Source organism: Pristis pectinata, chromosome 3 (genome assembly GCF_009764475.1).
Source record: "Pristis pectinata isolate sPriPec2 chromosome 3, sPriPec2.1.pri, whole genome shotgun sequence".
NCBI classification, from domain to species: domain Eukaryota; kingdom Metazoa; phylum Chordata; class Chondrichthyes; order Rhinopristiformes; family Pristidae; genus Pristis; species Pristis pectinata.
In genome coordinates this window covers 39,373,643-39,391,516 of record NC_067407.1, presented here as the reverse complement: position 1 = coordinate 39,391,516, position 17,874 = coordinate 39,373,643, and the positions used below count along the sequence as shown (strand labels likewise).

Genomic DNA, 17,874 nt, shown 5'->3' with positions numbered 1-17,874 from the left:
CCACTTAATCTATCTGTCCTGTTACCTCCAAGGATTTGTGGATATGCACTCTTAAGATCCCTCTGTTCCTAGCATTTAACTATAAGGTGATTGAATTACTTGTCTTGTTTGCCCTTACTAAACCTAAATCTTCATCCTGGATGCTTCTTACCACTCTGACTGGTTTATCTTCAAATAGTTGTTTCCAGTTCATTTTGCTAAATCTCAGCCAATTTTTGATACTGGTTTACCTCAGTACTTTTACATAACTGTACTAAGTTGAAACGAATTATGATTGCTACCTTCAAAATGATCTCCCATTACCGCCCCTTTCAGTTGCCCAAGTTCATGCTTAAAACTAAGTCCAGCACTGCTCTTTCTTGTTGGGCTTGCTGCATAATGACAACAAAAGTTATTTTGAAAGTATTCTACGAATTTTGCACTTTCTATAATTTTACTTTGTTATTGTTCCCATTAATGGGGGAGTGTTGAAATTCCCTATCATGCCCTTGTTATGTATGCACTTCTCAGAAAGTCGCCTTCTATATTTATCTGACTGCTCAGGACCTAGTATACTTCCAGCAAAGTGATAACTACTTTTTCATTCCAACCCAAATGTCCTCATTTTTTGATCTTTCTAGCATGTTATCATTTCCCAAAGGTGTAATTGATTTCTTAAGCAATACTGCTACACCCCTTCCTCCCCACGCTGAATTGCAGATTTCCCTCAAGGATATCAGATAACTAGATTTTATGATAATCTAGTATTTTCATGGACAATATTAATGACAGAAACATTTTAATTCTGGATTTATTTTAAAGCCCCCAGTGTGAATTAAAACTCACATCTCTGGATCAGATCTTTGGTTAGCTGTCCAGTTACTTAACTCATTATACAACATTTCTTAGTTTGCACAGTCACTTTCAATGATCTGACATCTAATGGAAGGATTTTTATTTTACTTAGTAAATTTCTTTTTTCTTTAAAACGTTGCCTCATTTATGATGCATATTTTACCAGTTGGGATTGGGCATCTCCAGCATCATGGCTAAATGGCCATTGTTTACAGGAGTCTTGACATTGGCATGCCACTAGACAGTGACACTATCACAGCTGGTTGCAGTCCCATCTTTGCCTGACTTTCAAACAGGTGCACTTCCATTGGGATTCATGGATTAATGGTCAGCAGTAACAACATTGACTCATCTGATGCTTCCCCTCCTGTGCATGCTCAGAATCCTTCACTTCCTGACCAACAGACCACAATCAGTGAGGATAGGCAGCAACCCTTCCAGCACAATTATTCTCAAGGCTGGTGCTTCACAAGACTGTGTCCTCAGCCCCCTACTCTATTCCCTATACACTCATGACTGTGTGACCAGATTCTGCTCTGACTCCATCTACAAGTTTGTAGATGATACCACCATAGTGGGCCATATCTCAAATAGCGATGAGTCCGAAGGTACAGGAAGGAGGTAGATAGTTTAGTGACATGGTGTTATGACAACAACCTTTCCTTCAATGTCAGCAAAACAAAAGAGCTGGTCACTGACTTCAGGAAGGGGGGTGGTGCACTTGCTCCTGTTTACATTAACAGTGCTGAGGTCAAGAGGCTTGACAGCTTCATGTTCCTAGAAGTGAACATCACCAATAGCTTGTCCTTGTCCAACCACGTAGACGCTATGCCAAGAAAGTTCACCAGTGCCTCTACTTCCTCAGGAGGCTAAAGAAATTTGGCATGTCTTCTTTGACCCCCACCAATTTTTATCAATGCATCATAGTAAGCATCCTATCTGGATGCACCACGGCTTGCTATGGCAACTGCTCTGTCCGGTACTGCAAGAAACTACAGAGAGTTGTGGACACAGCTCAGCACATCACAGAAAGCAGCCTCCCCTCCATGGACTCTGTCTACACTTCTTGTCTTGGTGAAGCAGTCAACATAGTGAAAGACCCCACCTACCCCAGACATTTTCTCTTCTCCCCTCTCCCATCAGGCAGAAGATACAAAAGCCTGAAAGCACATACAACCAGGCTCGACAGCTTCTATCTCACTGTTATGAGACTATTGAACGGCTCCCTAGTACGATAAGATGGACTCTTGACCTCACAATCTACCTTGTTATGATCTTGCACTTATTGTCTACCTGCACTGCACTTTCTCTGTAGCTGTGACACTTTATTCTGCATTCTGTATTGTTTTACCTTGTACTACCTCAATGCACTGTTGTAATGAATTGATCTGTATGAATTGTATACAAGACAAGTTTTTCATTGTACCTCGGTACAAGTGATAATAATAAACCAATTCCAGTTCCAGAATCACAATACAAGTGTGCCAGTATCTAAGCCAGGCTGTCTTCTTCTTGAATCTTAATGGCTTTGCAACCGGGATGTGGATAGTTTACAGAAAGCTACCATGTCGGTGATATTCGGTGGAGTGGTGGGAAGGAAGACATTCATGATAATTTCATCAGCTTTTTGTAATTCAGAAGAGGTTTTGGAATGAATGGAAATGGAAATGGTATGTGAGTAGGAAGAGTTGTACATAACATTGTGTGCACTGTCAACTCATCATAAATAGCCAGCAATCTTTCATCAGGGTTGGTGAATTGATGGACACAATATTGACTGCCACTAGCCTACTGTTGGCAGCAAAAGTGTGCCACTTCCTTCTATAAAAGAAATGGAAGTTTTAATGAATAGCCTGCTGCTTGCCTGAGTGAAGTACCTGGCATGGTTGAACAAGTGAGATGTGGGTTTGAATGCTGGAATGGTGGTATATGCATTAGGGTGTGATGAGGTATATGAACATTAGGTATGAGTCATAATTTATGGAGATTGTTATTAGGTAATGCTGAGAGCATCCAACAGTTTGTGAGGTGAATGTTGCATGTGTTGAAAGATGTGGTTTCTTGAGTCTTCCTTTGACCAGACATTCCAGATAACTAAATATTTACAGCAATATCTCCTTGTCCTGGATGCTTTAATTCTTATGTTGACTCCTTTGTGATCTGCCCCCACTCACATTCCGTGATGGACTTTGATGGTTTCATGGCTCCTGGTTGAAGAGAATCTTTCTCCTTTTCTCTGCTTAACCATCCAGTGTCACAGCAGGAACTTTATGTGTGACTTGTGCCTGGTTAAACTGGCAGAGTTAACTGCAGATTGTGATTCCAGTGCAGGTCTTCTAGTCCTATTACAGGCAATTAAATTTCAGTCTAAGTTCCAGTTCATAACTGCTACTCAGTGGTCTTTTTGAGAAAGTGTATTAGAACCATAGAACAATACAGCACAATACAGGCCCTTCAGCCCACCATGTTGTGCCGACCTTCAAACCACTCCTAAGACTTTCTAACCCCTTCCTCCCACATATCCTTCTATCTTAAATTCCTCCATATGCTTATCTAACAATCTCTCGAACTTGACCAACGTATCAGCCTCCACCACTACCCGGGGCAGCGCATTCCATGCACCAACCACTCTCTGGGTGAAAGACCACCCTCTGACGTCTCCCTTGAACTTCCCACCCATTACCTTAAAGCCATATCCTCTTGTATTGAGCATTGGTGCCCTGGGAAAGAGGTGCTGGCTGTCCACTCTATCTATTCCTCTTAATATTTTGTATACCTCTATCATGTCTCCCCTCATCCTCCTTCTCTCCAATGAGTAAAGCCCTAGCTCCCTTAGTCTCTCCTCATAGTCCATACTCCCTAATCCAGGCAGCATCCTGGTAAATCTCCTCTGCACCCTCTCCAATGCCTCCACATCCTTCCTATAATGAGGCGACCAGAACTGGACACGGTACTCTAAGTGTGGTCTAACCAGAGTTTTGTGAAGCTGTATCATTACTTTGCGGCTCTTAAACTCGATCCCATGACTTACAAAAGCTAACACCCCATAAGCTTTCTTAACTACCCTATCCACCTGTGTGGCAACTTTCAGTGATCTGTGGATATGAACCCCCAGATCCCTCTGCTCCTCTACACTGCCCAGAATCCTGCCATTTACCTTATATTCCGCCTTGGAGTTTGTCCTTCCAAAGTGTACCACTTCACACTTCTGCGGATTGAACTCCATCTGCCACTTGTCAGCCCAGCTCTGCATCCTATCAATATCCTTCTGTAAGCTTTTCATGATCCACAACATATCCAATAGATCCACTACCCACCATTGCCACTGCTCTATTTGCCAATGTAGCGTCTATGAGACGAACATCCTTCCTAGGGGGAGGAAACCCACTAACAACCTGTTCCCTTGCTGTTGTAATACAATGTTGTGCCTTTCCAGATTTTTTGTTTTAAAGTTGTGCATTAAAACATTTGTTACGTTCAATTGAAAAAGTAATAATGGGGAGGAATTACAGTCTATGCAATCAGAACTGCCCTGAATGTCCAAGACTTGGTGAGTTTACCATTGTGCTCCCTGTGTTCCCTCTCTCTCCCTCCCTCCTTCATCTCTTCCATTCTGCCTCCCCTCCCCTCTAGAGTTTCCTGGATTCATTCCCCTCCTCCCCTAGTTTCATCTGCCCAACATCCACACACCTATCAGTTCTATCTGCCCATCATCTCTTATTGAAGTATTGAAAAATAAGAACATATAATCATAAAATAGTAATTCCTGAAAGATGGGAAGAAGGGTTAATAAAAAACTAAAGTTTTAAATATCAACACAGAAAGGCCACTTAAATTGGTGCAACAGCTAAAGAAGGCAAGTTGTCCGAAAATATTGGTTCCATGGAAACCCATGGATAAGGAAATGATTTCAGCAGCTATTGAAAATGTATTTTAACAGTGAAATTGTAGAAAATATGGCCAACATTAAACTGACGGCTCTGAGAGGAAAATATGCTTTTAACTTCTTACTTAGTTATCTCAGAATGGATATATTTAGGGTGAAATTATAGATTTTGGCGGTTGAGTAGAGCCTAACCTGTTTATTTCAGAATGCTGGGTAGAAATTAACCTCTTGACTTCAAATTACCAAGGAAGGGGATACAAACAAAGCCTCAGTAAAAGGGATCGTAATAGAGAAAATAGATGGAATGAAAACTGGCAAGGAGGAGTTATGAGAAAGATCATTTGTGCTTAAATTAGATATGTCACCCATTCAGATGGATGCATTTAGATTGCAGGGGGAAGTCGGGATGTAAATTGCAGAACAGCTGAAGATATTCTTCCATCTCTGTAGATACAGGGATAATGCCAGAAAATGATAAATGCTACACCCTCATTTAAAGTGTCATAAGGACTAATCTAAGAACTTCCAAGTTAGATAGTTTAACCTTTATTGTGGGGAAGACTTTAGAAATGACAATCAGGGAAAAAAAAAATCATTTTGAAAAATCTGAGTAACTAAATTGACTGAGTCTTTTGAACAGATAACAAAGAAGGTTTAAATGTCATTGTGCTTTAAATGCATTTTCAGAAGGCGATTGTTAAATTCCCACATAAAAAGCTGATTAAATTAAATGAAGCCTATGGAATATGTAGCAGCATGGATAAGAAATTATCAGTGATGGAAACCAGTGTGGAAGGAGGTAGACAGTGGATTCCCCAGTTGGTGCTGAAACAACTGCTACTACGGTTGGATAGTGCAGAATTTCAACTTCTGAAGATAACACAAAGCTTGGGTAAGCAGTGAAGACATTAATAGTAGACCAAGAGATAGACTAGTGAAATGAACAGACGCATAGCAAATGAAACTTTAACATCAGGAATTGTGAACTGAAAGAATGAGCAGAGATTGATTAGACTAAATGCTATAATACTAGTGAGGAATGGACAGATCTAGGCATATATGTGGCTAAATCTTTGACAGTTGTGGAATGGATTAACAAAGTAATCTGGGGTCCTGTAAACAGACACAGAATTCTGCCAATAGTCCCCACCCACTGTAGTTACTATTTGCAAATGTGGGGCTGAAGGAGTTGACCCTCCAAAGTTGCTAGACATCCAATGGGCTCCAATTGATAAACAGACATTGTATCTGAGGTTCTGTCCCCAATACACCCTGACAGCCTCTGGTCAGCTCACTGGGAGTCCAGGACATCTTAACTATTTGTAAATGTCTTTGAAAGAGATAGTTAAGATTTATACAAATATTTTTTTAAAAATGAAGGAAAATCAAAGTTATTATAAGATTTTAATTTAATTAAGAACATTAACAATGAAGTGAAGTAAAATACGTTTTCCACTACTGTTTTTCCATGAGATCAGTCATACCATTCAAATGAATCTTGTCCCTGTTCTTATGTTAGCTCTCCTGATATAAAATGCATCCAGACCTTCTTCAAGTCACTACTCAGTGGTGAGTCACCAATGGAATAGACAGCCATATGCATCAGGACAAATAGTCAGCATCTGACCTCTGGACTGTCTCTGACTTCCATCTTACTCTGTACACACACTGAAGTTGGGGATGTGCTAACCTGCAAGCAGCTGATCCTTGCCGGTTCCCTTCAAAACCATCAGCTATCAGTCAGCATGAGTTAATGTAAAAACCTCCATGTTGAATTTTTATAAAACACTGGTTAGGCTACAAACTAGAGAATTGTGTCCCATTATGATGCCCATATTTTAAGAAAGCTGTGGAGATTTAGCGAGAGTAAGATAAAAATTTACTCAAATGTTTTTAGCAATAAAACTGTAAACTAGAGACTCTGGGATTTCTCAATACCTCCCCACTTTATCTTCACTCCCATTTTTGTATGCTCCACTTCCTGAGAACTCTATTTTCTGGATGCCTTCCAGATAACTGTATTTGGTGTGATGCCTGAGAATACTTTTCATATCTGTAGCCAGCCAACTCAATAATAATTAAGCTATGTCCAATATCAGGCGCTCTTTGGGCCACTCCATTCAGGCAGTGAAGCTGCTTAATGAGAAGTGCTCTAATTACTAGGCCAATTAGTGCATGAAACCTATTTTCAGCTAAAATTAGCACATGTGGTAAAAGCAAATTGTTCTAGCTATATCTCTGACTGGTCAGCATATTCTGAACAGTGACAGTTTACTTAGAGAGTGGTGAGTTCCTGGAATGCATTGCCAGAGAAAGTGGTGAAAACAAAGTTGCTGGCAGTATTTAAATATCTAGATGAGCACTTGAATTGCCTAGACATAAAGGCTATGAGCCAAGTGCTGGAAGATGGGAGTAATACAGATGGGACCCCAATGGTTGGCATGGATGTAGTGGGCCGATTGGCCTGTTTCCATGCTGTATGACTACGTAAGTCCAACTCTACATGACTATATATCTCATCAAATCATTGTTTTAAAAACTGTGCCATCTTCTGCGTGGAATTTCTAAGACATTGCTTTGATTTTTCATTCTTTTGCGAGGCCATTAGGAAATCTACATCACGATTCTGGATAGCTCTGATGTCCAAAGCCAGATGTAGTTGTTACTTCCACCACACAGGCAGAAATACCCTCATTATCTCCTTGTTACCACTAAAATTTCTCTAGCTATAGTTTCTAGCTAACAACAGCAATGCATATTTATCACAGGAGGGGAATTGCTCCCTGATTCTCCATCACCCCAACCCATTGCATCCTACAGATTTATTTTCTCCTTTATTTCTCCTAAGGATTAGCACTTTCTGGATTACAGTCCCAGATCCTTCATGAATGCTATTCATAGAGTCATATAGCATGAAAACAGTCCCTTTGGCCCAAATGGTCCATCCAAGCTAGTCCCATTTGCCAGTGTTTCGATGTGTGTTTCGATGTACATGTGACTAATAAAGATATCTTATAAACCTTTCCAATCCATATACCTGTCCAATTATCTTTTAAAAGCTGTTATTGTAAACCTACTGGGCATTCATAGAATCAGAAAATACCGGAAACATTCAGCAGATCAGGCAGCATCTGTGAAAGGAGCTGTCTGACATGCTGAAAGTTTACAGCACTTTCTCTTTTTATTTTAGATTTCCAGCCTCTGCATTTTTTTGATTTTCTCTCGACATTCACACTTTGTAACAAGAATCAATGGATAAAGATCACAAGTTTTACTCTCCCTGATCCTTGGCAAAGAGGCTCACACTAATGTTCAAACCAGTATCCAGTGAAATGAAGTAATTCAGCACCATATGGAAACAAATCTCAAACTTTACTGAACAAAAGCAGAAGATGTTGGAAATACTCAATAGGTCAGACAGCATCTGTGGGAAGAGAAACAGAATTAATGTTTCCATCAAAGACCCTTCTTCAGAAATGGGATAGAGAGAACTTTACTAGTTTCTCATTAAGCAGGCATTATGTACTCAGATCATGTCAAGGTTATAAAATACATAACAGACACATGCTAACCTTACCAAGCGGTCTTTGAGAAATAAATGAAGCAGGCTTGGAAGTCCAAATTTGGTCTGTGATGAGTTAGTTGATGAAAGTGCCCTTGAAATTCCAGGTAGAGGCAAAGAGGTGTGAATTGCCACTGACCTTGATGTAACCGGTCTGCAAAGGTTAAGAGGGTTCCATGGCACAGATCTCCCTTTCTGATGTGATTCGCAATCAGGCACTTTCTGGAGGAGATTTTCAGAATAAAGCAACAGCAGAATCATCAAGGTGGCTAAATAGTCAATCAGACTGACAAAATACTAATTTCTTCAACTTTATAGATTTTACAGAAAGTGAATTTGATTGGTTCAGACATATGGGATGACGGAGCTGTAATTTTATAACCAAACTTTAAAAATAATAAAAGAAAAATATTTATTATATTTTAAGAATATTTTGTTTCTCAGAGCCATAGGTACAGCGTTGAAAGTTCAGTTACACTGCATTCAAGAATGGTGTTTATAGTGCACAAAGAAAATGTAGATCTCACCAAGTCACTGATTCTATGTTGATTGCACTCATGAAGAATGCAATAATGTATCCTGTGAAGGAGTAGTGTATTACTACCCACATTGCCTAGATTTCTGTGTTGAATTGTGCGTACGCACATCCCAGAATTTCTTGCCAGTTTTGCAGAATAATTAAACCACAACCTCTTGGGCCATATTCCCAACTGAAGGAGAGGGAATAATCTGCCATCAGTTATGCTCCCAAGTACTATTCCAAATGAAAGTATATGTGCTTTGATGTCAGGTGAATGCAGGAGTGAGATCAGTAGGACCACTTCAATGGTTGAATAAGTTAGCATATATATGAGATATTCTGTTGAAACGTTGGAATGACCCCAGCACACAAAAACTGCATGGGGAAGTGAAGAGATACAGGGAGTAAACTGGATGAAGAAAATAATTTAAAAAAATCATTGACTGAAATCATGTTAGAGAAATTGGGGCAGCACAGTGGCACTGCTGAAGAGCTGCTGCCTCACAGCTCCAACGACCCAGGTTCAATCCTGACCTCCAGTGCGGTCAGTGGGAAGTGCACGTTCCAAAGATGTGCAGTTGGTAGGTTAATTGGCTACCATAAATCACCCCAAGTGTGTTAGTGAATGACAGCATGTGGGGAGAAATGAAATGGAATTAGTATAGGTTTAGTGTAAATGGTTGCTCAATGGCATGGACTCAGCGAGCAGAAGAGCCTATTTTCATGCTGTCTGACTCTGCACTTTATAAATGCTGGTCTACTGCTTTATTGTAGAATACTGCTATACTGCTTTATTACTGCTTTATAGAAAATTAACAAATAGCGCCCTCTAAAGATCACAGTGGCAAAGAAACTTGGGTTTGACAGCAACATACATATTTAGTGCTCTTAGTTTAGTAAAATATCACAAAGTGATTCCCGGGAGAGTTAGCAAATAAAATATGACAAAGTTAGGAGATATTAGAACAGCATTCTATAAATTTGGGGTAAAAAGGTAGGCTTTATTACTTAGGGAAAAATGAGAGGCAGAGAAGTAGAGAAGTTTAGTGAGAGATAATCTTGCAAATGCTAAGGAAGAAATGTTGACACCACATTTTGCAGCTCTTAAATTGTATTCACTTCAAGTGAACTTCATTCAAAATGGAAATGTTGAAATAATTTCAAAACAGCAAATTAAATGAATCCAACTGATATTCTGAACTACAAAGGGAACATTTATTTTTTTACAATGACACCATAACCCTGTATTTGTAGATCACAATTTTGAAATCGCACTGGGATATTAGTTGTAGATTATTATGTGTACTGTCTCCAATCTTACGTGCATTATTCTTAAACTTGGTTTTAAATTTGTGCACATGCTTGCAGTAGTTGTCAAGAGGAATGTTGTTTATGCACTCAATCTCCTTAATGTGTAATAGCAAACATCCCAAGGGATGCAAAATACTCGTGTTGGTTTAAAACTTAGTCTTTCAGAAGATTACAGGAAGGCTCTACATTGTACAGAGGTTTATAAAATCATGAGGGGCATAGATAAGGTGGATGGTCACAGTCTTTTGCTCAGGGTAGGGGACTCTAAAACTAGAGGGCATAGGTTTAAGGTGCGAGGGGAGATTTAAAGGAGACCTGAGGGTTACGATTTTCCACACAGAAGGTGAGAGTATATGGAATGAGCTGCCAGAGGAAGTGGTAGAGGTAGGTACAATTACAATGTTTGAAAGACATTTGAACAGGTTCATGGATCGGAAAAGTTTAGAGGGACATGGGCCAAATGCAGGCAAATGGGACTAAGTCAGGAAGGCATCTTGGCATGGACTAGTTGGGGTGAAGGACCTGTTTCTGTGATGTATACCTAAAGGTCGATCTTAACTTGCTAAAATTTAAGGTACTGGGGTAACAATGATCTCAAAACAGATAGATCAATCATGCCATTAAAATTATTCTCATGGCAAAAATTCAAAAGTACTGACCTCAAAATTATAAGAGTCTTCAGCATTTGTAATCTTATAGTCATGGACCTGAGACTTTGACCAATTTTATGACAGAGGCGTAAACAATGAATACAATAATTTAGTTCAAAGGAAAAGTCAGAAGGAACGATAATGTACCGGTATAAAGTGATTTGCTTTAGTTTTTCTAAAATATATGCACTTGAGTAATCACATAGATAAGTCACCACTTGTCACCATTTTATTTGTTCAGCTAATCTCTAGCTCTGTAACTGACAGTGAAATTTCACAGTCTGCTTTGGCTACTGCATCTGTGAAATACTGCTAAAATGTAGGCATTGCAACCACTTAGGGAAATACAGTTTTCACCATATTTGTGTGAGACACATCAGTTTCCATTCAGTGACATCTCACTAATACACAATGCCAACACACAAATAGATATACAAAGATAAAGACCATCACTCATGTCTACAAACCCTGGAAAACCTGGGACATATATCATGGGAACCATGCCTTGATCAATCAGCAAGGCAGTCATTTTCAGCCCTAGTTATAAATATTGATGATATTACATACACATCTGCTAAAATCCATGAAATGAAATCACGAAGGGAAACTTTGTTTACAAGCACTTTGTGCAACATTACCTTGACTTCAGCTGCCATCGGAAAAGGCAGTGAACACTAGGCAGTGTAATAAATGGTTTACAGACTTACCTTTACTTTGGGATCTCTGTTCCTTCATCTTGGCCCATAAATTCTTAATCCACATATTCCATATCAGATGTTGTCGATGGATTGCAGTGTTTTCTAAAATTTTATAAAAATGTCTGATATATTTTTATCTCTGTCCCAGTGACAGCCTTTTTAATTGTCCTCATTTCTTTAAATCTAACATTGCAGTATTTCTTTCTATCCAACTGAGTTGTGAATTATGCACATAATGATTGCACTGGAAAATTCAGTGTTATTAACATGAGATTCAGATGGTCTTAAGGAAGCGTTAATTGATTTAGAAATGACTTAAAATGAGGACAAAAAAAGTCTTGTTGTACATAACAGCAGTTAGATTGTAATGAATTATTCTCATGTAATCATTATAATCAAACCTATTTTAGAATCATTTTTGAGAGTATATCAATTTTTGTCAATTAGTGATGTTAACATATATTTACAATGTCCATAAAATGTAATTTCCCTATAACAGTGATTACATTTCAAGTACTTCACTGTCTGTGAAGCATATTGTGATATCCTGAACTGGACTGTAAACACAACATAGGCAAAAAAAAGATTTACAGGCATCTGAAGGCCCAGGTCCAGCTATAAACCTGTAAATATATGGTTGGTGGAATGACCATATGAAATCCAGCAATGGGCAGACAACCAGGAAGTGCATGGATTTTCCAGCAATATCAAAACCACCTACAATCTAAACACCCAAGGAGCAAACCTGCTGATTGCCAACAATACTGGAGAGCTTATGTGGTACAGAGTGGCAGTTAGTGCTCATTGGAAGGAGGATTTCAAAGGTCTGCATTGTCAAAACTCTGTCTTTGATGTGAGTGTTCTTGACTCTATCCCACAGCACACTATCCATCACAATCTTAGCATTATCTCCAATATGGTAAGGGTTTGAAAAGGCTATCCAATAGTTGATAAACAACAAGGCTTTTGGAGCAGATTAAGTCACTGATGAACACTAAAACCATCTTCAAGAAAGGAGACATGTCAGGTTGTAGTAATTATAGGATGGTCTCCCTGCTGCTTTCCATAGGAATCCTTCTCAACTACCTCCTCCTAATAGCCAAAGGTTCCTCTCACAGTCACAATTTTGAATCTGCCCATCAAGATGTACTGCGGACATGATCTTCTCTGCACAATAAATCCAAGAAAGATGCAGGAAGCAGCTCCAATCACAAGACATTTGCCAACTTCGCAAAAACCTTCAACCAAGAGGGAATAAGGAGAATGCTTCCAAAATTCAGATATTCTGAGAAACTCATTAATATGCTACTTCTGCCATGTGATGACATGAAAGCCGTAATGCTAATCAACGGGGCTACGACATACCCATCTTCACTGCAGACTGGAGTCAAACAAGGAAGGCTGTGTCATCGCACCAATCCTCTTCTCAATCTTTCTTGATGCAATACTCCAATTCATCTCCAAGCCTTCATCTGGAGTAAAGCTGGTCTACAGGACTTCGCTAACTGGCAGCAGCCAATAAAAAGAAGTTAGGGTTAAGCGGAGCGGCCATTTTGGAGCGTCCATCATTGTAGTAGGACAGCATTAGAGTGGGGAGCTGAGGCTTTGGCTCAAGAGGCTTCAGCGTGAAGAGGCTTCAGCGTGAAGAGGCAGAGTAAGTGGCTCAAGCTTGGAGAGTAAGAGCAGCTCTCTGGGGAAAAAGGCTTCAGGGAGAAGGCATAGGTAAGAACAGGTAAGGTTTTTATTTTATTTTGTTGTTATCATTGACTCAACTTTGGTTCAGGAGGCTACAGTAGGCAGGCGCCAAGGTGAGGTTCAAGTAAGGTCTTTGTTTTTCTCTTATTCCACAGCAGGCAGTCAAGGCAGTGGTACGCTCCTCTTGTAGGATATGGGAAATTGGGGAGACCTCCAGTGTCCCTGATGACTACACCTGTGAGAAGTGCATCCGGCTGCAGCTCCTTACTGACCGTGTTAGGGAACTGGAACTGGAGCTGGATGAACTCCGGATCATTTGGGAAACCGAAGAGAAGATGGACAGGAGTTACAGGGAGGCAGTCACACCTAGGCTGCAGGATGCAGGTAGCTGGATGACTGTCAGGAGAGGGAAAGGGGATAGGCAGTCAGTGCAGGGCACCCCTGTGGCCACTCCCCTCAATAACAAGTATACCGTTTTAGATACTGTTGGGGGGGAACAACCTACCAGGGGAAAGCCACAGTGGCGAGGTCTCTGGCACTGAGTCTGGCTGTGTGGCTCAGAAGGGAAGGTGGTGGGGGGGGGGGTGGGGGGGCATTGGGAAGAGGAGTGCAGTAGTGATGGGGGATTCACTGGTTTGGGGAACAAGTAGGAGACTCTGTGGACGAGAACACATGTGCCAGGGTCAGAGACACCTTGAATCAAGTCCACAGCATTTTTAAGGGGGAGGGTGAGTAGCTTAAGTCGTGATCCACAACGGTACCAATGACACAGGCAGGGTGACTGACAAGGTCCTGTAAAGTGAGTTCAGGGAGTCAGGTGCTAAGTTAAAAGAGAGGACCTCCAGGGTGGTGATCTCGGGATGGGGGGGGGTGGTTAAACGAAAGTTGCAGGGGGGTGGGAAAAGAGTGCCAGGGCAGCAAGTGGAGTGGCTGTGGGGAAAGTAGATGTTAAGCCTACAAGGAGAGCCTGGTGGGGCTCATGTTCTGAGATGCATCTATTTCAATATGAGGAGTATTGTAGGTAAGGCAGATGAACTTAGAGCATGGATTGGCATGTGGAATTATGATGTTGTGGCCATTAGTGAGATTTGGTTGCAGGAGGGGCAGGACTGGGAGCTCAATGTTCCAGGGTTCCGATGTTTTAGACATGATAGAGAGGGAGGTATTAAAGGGGGAGGGGTGGCATTACTCATCAGGGAAAATGTCACGGCAGTGCTCAGAGAGGACATACTGGACAGCTCGTCTGCTGAGGCAATATGGATGGAACTGAGGAATAAGAAAGGGATGATCACATTAATGGGACTATATTATAGACCTCCCAATAGACAGCAAGATTTAGAGGAACAAATTTGTAGAGAGATAGCAGACAGTTGCAAGAAAAATAAAGTTGTGATAATAGGTGATTTTAACTTTCCATATATTTACTGGGATTCCCATACTGTAAAGGGATTGGATGGGATAGAGTTTGTCAGATGTGTTCAGGAAAGTTTCCTCAATCAATATGTAGAGATCCCAACTAGAGAAAGCGCGATACTGGATCTCCTCTTAGAGAACAAGACAGAGCAGGTAACAGAAGTGTGCGTAGGAGAACACTTTGGTTCTAGGTATCATAATTCCATTGGTTTCAAGATAATTATGGAGAAGGATAGGACTCAGGTTGAAATTCTAAATTGGAGTAAGGCCAATTCTGATGGCATCAGAAGGGATCTGGCAGGCATGGATTGGGATAGGCTGTTCTCTGGCAAAGAGATGCTGGTAAGTGGGAGGCTTTCAAAAGTGAAATACTGAGAGGACAGAATCTGTACTTTCCTGTTTGAATAAAAGGCAGGGCTAACAGATTTAGGGAACCTTGTTATCGACGTATATTGAGGCCCAAGTAAAGAAAAAGGAGGCGCATATCAGGTATAGGCAGTTAGAATCAAATGTGCCACTTGAGGAGCATAAGAAATGCAAGAGAACACTTAAGAGAGAAATCAGGAAGGCAAAAAGAGGACATGAGGTTGCTCTGACAGACAGGGTGAAAGAGAATCCCAGGGGTTTCTATAGCTATATTAAGAGCAAAAGGGTAGCAAGGGACAAAATTGGTTCTCTTGAAGATCAGCATGGTCATCTATGCATAGAGCTGAGAGAGATGGGGTAGATCTTAAATGAATTTTTTGCATCCATATTTACTCTGGAGACAGATACAGGGACTATAGAACTGAGGCAAAACAGTAGCGAGGTCATGGACCATACCCGGATTACGGAAGAGGAGGTGCTGGCTGTCTCGAGGTGATTGAAGGTGGATAAATCCCCAGGGCCAGGCAAGGTGTCCCCTCGGACCTTGCAGGAAATTGCAGGGGCCCTGGAAGAGATATTTAAAATGACCTTAGCCACAGGTGAGGTGCCAGAAGTCTGGAGGACGTTGTTCAAGAAAGGCTCTAAGAATAAGCCAGGAAATTACAGGCCAGTGAGCCTGATGTCAGTCGTGGGTAAATTATTGGAAGGTATTCTAAGGGACAGGATATATGAGTATTTGGATAGACAGGGCCTGATTAGGGATAGTCAACATGGTTTTGTGCATGGTAGGTCATGTCTAACCAATCTTATAGAGTTCTTCAAGGAGGTTACCAAGAAGGATGACGAGGGAAAGGCAGTGGACGTTGTCTACATGGACTTCAGCAAGGCTTTTGACAAAGTCCCGCAGGGGAGGCTGCTCCAGAAGGTTAAGTTGCTGGCATTCAGGATGAGGTAGCCAATTGGATTCAACATTAGCTTAGCATGAGAAGCCAGAGAGTGGTAGTAAATGGTTGTCTCTCTGACCATAGGCCTGTGACTAGTAGTGTGCCACAGGGATCAGTGCTGGGTCCGTTGTTGTTTAGCATCTATATTAATGATTTAGATGATAATGTTGTAAACTGGATCAGCAAATTTGCGGATGACACCAAGACAGGAGGTGTAGTGGACAGCAAGGAAGGCTATCAAAGCTTGCAGCATGATCTTGACCAGCTAGGAACATGGGCTAAAAAATGGCAGATGGAATTTAATGCAAGCAAGTGTGAGATGTTGCACTGTGGGAGGACAAACCAGGGTAAGACTTATACAGTGAATGGTAGGGCTCTGAGGTGTGCGGTAGAATAGAGGGACCTGGGAATACAGATCCATGATTCCTTGAAGGTATTCACAGATTCACAGGTAGTTGGGTCATAAAGAGAGCTTTTGGCACTTTGGCCTTCATAAATCAGGGCATTGAGTACAGGAGCTGGGATGTTATGTTGAAGTTGTACAAGATGTTGGTGAGGCTGAATTTGGAGTGTTGTGTGCAGTTCTGGTCACCTACCTACAGAAAAGATATCAATAAGCTTGAAAAAGTGCAGAGAAAATTTACAAGGATGTTGCTGGGACTTGAGGACCTGAGTTATAGGGAAAGGTTGAATAGGTTGGGACTTTATTCTTTGGAGTGCAGGAGAATGAGGGGAGATCTTACAGAAGTATACAAAATTATAAGGGGTATAGATAGGGTGAATGCATACAGGCTTTTTCCCCTAAGGTTGGGTGAGACTAGAACTAGAGGACATAGGTTTAGGGTGAAAGGTGAAATATCCATAAGCAAGTTATCTTCGACCCCAAGGGACTGCCTAAGAAGAAGAGATCCTGTCATCAAAGGCAAAATACAAATGTTGGTCATTCTTTAGCTAATTCAGAATTGGATGGAATTAAAACTATGGCATACAAGAAATTAATTCAGAGACACAGGGCAACCATAGGCAACATCTTTAAAACCACCTGATTAGCAGTCCAAAGAGTAGTAATTAAATGAAAAGATGGAAAGAACTTTAAATGCGGGAAGTCTAAAGCAATATCAAAAAATGCTAGAAATACTGAACAGGTCAGCCAACATCTGTGGAAAACAGGCATATCATTTTAGAAAAGTACTTTCATTCAAATTGGAAAAAAATACAGATTAACAACATTGGAAGAAGTGCAGAACTACAGGATGGGAAAGCACATACAGAAGAGGAAGGAGAGAACTCCGACCTCAACAATCCCAAATTACTTAATGCACAAATGCAGATAATTATTATGCTTGAAGGGATGTTAAATAGGATAGAAAATAATTAAAGATATTTAAAAGATTCCAGAGAAAATGTCAACAGTTATCTTTTTTGCAACAGTGGTGAGGTAAGGATGTTTTTAAATGGAAACAGTAGAAGCTGACAGAGGATCAGAGTCCAGCTTGCTTTTTTTCCTATAATTTCTCTGTTCAATCCTTGGATGTCAATTGAAAGAAAGAAGATTTGTATTCCTATACTGATTTTCACATTCCTTTCAGGACATTACAGCCAATGAAGTATTTTTGAAGTGTAATGCAACAGGGATTCTTCAAGATAGTGGCATAGGATCTTTTATATCCACACGAAAGAGAAGAAAGTCTCAGTTTAATGTCTCAAGCAAAATTCACAGCAAAGCACTCTCTCAGTACAGTCCTGAGCTATCAGCCTAGACTTTTTGTGCTCAGATCTTGAATTCATAAAGCTTCTGACTCGGGTGAGAGTGCTACCAACTAAACCACAGCTATGGTAAATATTTATCTCTATTTGGGCAGCAAAGCACAAATACCATGCTGAATATATCTGAGTCAGCATTAGTTTTGGAGTCTTCCAACAGATATTATTATATATTAATGGGCAGCTGGCTGAAAATTGTGGAATGCAGTGATGTATCCACGTTTTATAACA

At 40.6% G+C, this 17,874-nt stretch overlaps 1 protein-coding gene across 2 annotated transcripts in view; it reads right to left on the bottom strand.

The window, feature by feature from the left end:
* wls (Wnt ligand secretion mediator) overlaps nucleotides 1–17,874 on the bottom strand; it is a 103,819-nt gene that overhangs the window by 82,920 nt on the left and 3,025 nt on the right. For both annotated transcript variants that reach the window (XM_052012842.1, XM_052012841.1), the window contains exons 3-4: nucleotides 11,471–11,563; nucleotides 8,422–8,504 (exon numbers count right to left, since the gene is read on the bottom strand). The gene's annotated coding sequence lies outside the window, so the exon portion shown is untranslated. The remainder of the gene's footprint in view (nucleotides 1–8,421; nucleotides 8,505–11,470; nucleotides 11,564–17,874) is intronic.